Source organism: Corticium candelabrum, chromosome 16 (assembly GCF_963422355.1).
Source record: "Corticium candelabrum chromosome 16, ooCorCand1.1, whole genome shotgun sequence".
Lineage (NCBI taxonomy): Eukaryota > Metazoa > Porifera > Homoscleromorpha > Homosclerophorida > Plakinidae > Corticium > Corticium candelabrum.
In genome coordinates, this window is record NC_085100.1 from 4259068 (window position 1) to 4264067 (window position 5000).

Here is a 5000-nt window from a genome sequence, read left to right on the forward strand (position 1 = left end):
TGGGAATTAAAGCAGAAACTAGCTTGAAGTTGAGAGCTGGCTACAGAACGTTTTTGTTGATTCACTTGCAATCCGACAGTCAAGGCTCATCATCATGTGAAAGACAGCTAAGTATAAGCCCCTGCAGAGCTAGAAGTCTTCACAGGCAACATGTGAAGATAGCTGGCTATGCCACTGTGCACCCCTAATTAATTAAGGAATGCTAGCTACACATCACACACATACACAAACAAACAGATGAACAACAACAACAACAACAGCAACAACAACATGCAACAACAATGACAACAACTACAACACCACTAACATCACTGTAACATTATCAACGACTTGATTTAAGACAGCATGGGTTCAAATCCCACACCTGACACTATGTAGCATCATAAGTTGATTTAATTAAGACAGATCGAGTATAACACAAGAAAAGGCAATTAACACACTAACCGAAGCAACGCAACTATAGTGAACTCGGTCAAATCACACGGGCCAGTAACCCAGTCATCTCTACTGAGTTCCCGTATATACTAACAACAACCACTCCAACCACACCAGGCACCACACAACACACACAACATTTCATATGCAACAGTGTTTATATCTCTTACACACTAGTGATGCAAGGTAAACTCTCATTGGAAAAATGTGGTAAGAACCTGATACCATTGTCACATTCTTTACCAGTCAGATCAGCTTGGCTAACAGTTCTGTATACAAAATACACAGTCACAATCCATCAGTAAATTTCCAATGCAAAGTACATTACAATTTGAGCAGAGAAGAAGGTAAGTAAAAGAACCCTGACAGAGGATTATCTTGTGACACCCTACATACCAGAAATAGATAGAATTATGAGGCAACAAAACTATATAAAGATTTGGCAACTTTCATACAGTGTTCTAAGGCTTGTGTAATTCCTGAAGTAATAAAATGGGATGTTTGTAATCCCATTAAAGCTGAAGTCACTACACAAAATAGATTTGTCAGCTGCAATAATCTACATTGTCATTTGATATATCAAACTTAATACCATTGCAATTGTCAGGTGCAGCTAGGTTATGTATACACGTATATACCATAGGTGTAGGAAGCAGGGGGCCATAGGGGCATGTGCCCCTCCACTATTTCGGTTTAAGTTTGATTTTGGTCAAGATGTATTCAACTTTATATAGCCGTGTACACTGTCGAGTGATCTGCTAATATCTATGGACATATGACAGACATAGAAACTGATAACATTGATATGGCATACTGAATTCACTAACACTATAGTGTTAATGGTCAGTGGATGGTCCGGCCATTTAATTTTCTACATTTCAATTTTCATGTTTTCATTTTTCAATTTTCAATTTTTAGTCATTTTTTAATTTTTAATTTTTAAGTTTTAATTTTTAATTTTTTACTTGCATTCTTATTTAAAATTTTTGTGTTTATTATATTTTAACTTTTAATTTTTAATTTTCTTTTTTTCCAGATTATTTTTTTGTAAAATAGTTTTTCATCTTTTGATGTTTGATTCTTGTGATCTTTAGATTTATCTTTTAAAGTTTGATTTTTAGGCACCTACGTGCTCAAAACTAGAAACTTGAACGCGCAGTTCGCTTTTCTATTTCTAACATGAATAGAAAATAGAAAATAGAAAATAGAAAATAGAAAATAGAAAATTGAAATGACCGAGGACACTAGACACAGCGGGGCTTCCATTCGTACGCGTGTCTCTGGAGATTACATTTCCAACACAAGCAGGTGTTTGGTTTTACTTTACTTTCCGTGGTGACGAAGTATACAGACTTGTTTGTTGTAGGAAAAATCGAGACACAAATAAAACATCGAAACCGTCATCCTAGACTACAAGTAGTAGACTACAAGTAGTAGACTGCCCGCTTTCACGGGCACACTACTAGGCCTACCCGGTACCGTACAAGGGTGGGCGTGGTACTCTATAGCAGGTCACATTTCTTCATTTCGTCGGACACGGAACTACCAATTGTGTTTCCATCTGCCACAACCCAAGGTGCTGGTGCCTCCTCGTCACGCATCTTGACTGCAGATATGAACGTACGCGTCGACAATGACAGCCCAGAGATCACTGAGTGACACGGTAGAACTCTACAATCATTGTCTAGCACTATTGACTCTAGTACAGTAGCTATACTCAGCATTGGCATAGTAGTCTACTTAGTAACTAGCTCTAGCTAGCTGTAGCTGACTAGCTACATGTATGACCATGTTCTTTCAGTTGTAGCAGCACACTGACTGTTCTAAGTTAATTGAGTTAACTAATTGAGTTAGTTGAGCAAATAGAGTTCAGTTGAGTTGACTTCAAATAGAGTTCAGAAGGCTTTGTAGAAAGATGGACGTGCATGTCTGTTTGCTTGGTGAGTTGTAGCCTCGCTCCAGACGCAGTGTGGATTGCAGCCCCGGCTGCGCTTCCATCACCACTACACTACACTCGCATCCGGGGCTGCAATCCCCACTGCGTCTGGGGCGAGGCTAGGTGAGTTGTGCGACGAAATGTGACCTGCTAGACAATACCACGCCCAACCCTTGTACGGTACCGTGTAGTGTGCCCGTGAAAGCGCGTAGTCTACTACCTGTAATAGGTTGACGGGTTCGATGTTTCAATTGTGCCTCGATTTTTCTTACACAACAAACGAGTCTCAGCCTCTGTATACTTCGTCACCACAGTTGCCAACTCGGCGATCCGCTAGGGCGGAGCCTATCTAGGTACAGTACGTAACTACAGCTAGATATTCGTAGCATTTCCCTCCAACCGGTTCATTTACGGTAAAGGTAGCGTGTTGTGAACAATGCACGTACTTATACAGCTAGGGACCGAGGTATTCACTGGCACAACGTTGTGTGTCAGAGCGGAGTTGTGAAGAGCTGCCAACGTGGTTTGGCACGTGACGGAAAGTAAAGTATAAACAAACACCTGTTTGTGTGTTGGAAATATAATCTCCTGAGACACGCGTACGAATGGAAGCCCCGCTAAGACCTCCGCGAAGACCCCCGCTGAGACCCCCGCTGTGTCTACTCGATCATTTCAATTTTCTATTTTCTATTTTCTATTCATGTTAGAAATAGAAAAGCAAACTGCGCGTTCAAGTTTCTAGTTTTGAGCACATAGGTGCTAAAAATCAAACTTTAAAAGATAAATCTAAAGAGCACAAGAATCAAACATCAAAAGATGAAAAACCATTTTACAAAAAAATAATATGGAAAAAAGAAAATTAAAAATTAAAAGTTAAAATTTAATAAACACAAAAATTTTAAATAACAATGCAAGTAAAAATTAAAAATTACAAATTAAAAAATTAACTAAAAATTGAAAATTAAAAATTTGTGTCACCGCCGTGGCTTAGTGGTTAGCGACAATGGCTACCACTCCATGGTTTGGGGGTTCAAACCCCAGTGACGACAGTAAACTGTGAAACTTGTCTGTCTTTCTTTCTCATGTTTCTCTAGCTTTATCCATGAGACTATGACTCGTTTCAGTCGTTTCAGTCGTTGGGGAGTTTCTGTGGTCTGGCGAACGGTCCGTTGACGATGACGTCCAGTGCTTTCCTGGTGGTCGTTAATATCCACTAGGCGTGCTGTATCGAGTACGCGGTCACCGTAATGCCTGCAATCTATATCGAATTGGCTAGTCATTGATCGCCGTATGGACTACACGGAAACATGTACCCCGCTGGGCTCACCTGCCGGGTTGGTGGGCGCCCAGATGGGGGTAAAGACTCCACTTGCCCATTATGGAGGGGCATAACGACACATAAAACATGAAAATTTTGAAATGTAGAAAATTAAATAGCCGGACCATCCACTGACCGTTTAGCTACATGCATGTACAGGTGTACTGAGCACAAATTAAATCCAACACTTCTCTAGACACCTAATTTCGTTGATTTATCTAATTACAAGACTGCGGTGTTACCAGCAACACCACCCATTGCCGACCTAATTAGCTAATGAATTAACTGAATTAGCAGAGCGCTATCATTTACCGCAAGGCGCCATTCACGTGGTCCCGGATGTATATCAATTTTCAATTTTCAATTGCAAACGAAAATGGTTCCTGACAATGTGAATTTAATATTCAATTTCGGTTTTTTCATTCTATTTAAGAAATAGATTTAGCAGTTATTGCAGACTATTTTAGTAGAATCCAATTTCCAAAACCAAAATTGAAATTGAATGGACGTTTCATACACTGAATGTGTAGCATGCACCTATATCAATAACACATTTAGCCTTGTTGCCGAACTACGCCCCCTAGGCAAATTGTGTGCCCCTCGACCAAATCTAGGTTCCTACGCCGCTCTAGACGGTCTCCCATGTTATCATGCGACGAAGAAAGAAGCATAATGTTGTAAAGTGCAATAAGAGCGACTTGCTAAACAAGAAGAATCAACGTAGCTACGAAATTTAGTGTCTTACAATTTGTCGACGTTTGATACGTCCAGTGACGTAGAACATGGTACCCAGGGAAGGGTCTTCGACTTCTTGAGCCGAGAACTGCAATCAATTGTCCAGTTTTCCGGATGGCATTGGCAACCGCTGCATAGACATATTAATTAGGTTAGAGAGACGTTGTACAATACGAGTGTTGAGACCACTAGTGAAGTTACAGTATCTAGAAACGTACCCTTCGCCACATCCACGAGCCAGCTGCGCCATTACGAATATCACAAGTACGGCAACCATGACGTTGAGCAATTACGTAGTATTGGTTTCACAAATATCCAAACCCGGAATCCCGGATTACAGCCTTTCTGTTCTTGTTGCTCGTGACATCCAGGCCCGGATACAGGAATTTTGAAAGATGGGGTTGACCTGGTAGCAGTTATTTATAGCATTACTAATTTTCTCTTTTCTAATGAAATTATATGAAATTATTGAACCACGCCTATTGGAAAAGAGGGGGCTGTAACGCCCTGAACGCCCTGAACGCCCATCTGGATCCGGGCCTGTGCATCTTCTAGTCTGGATCCTTCGTGCAAACG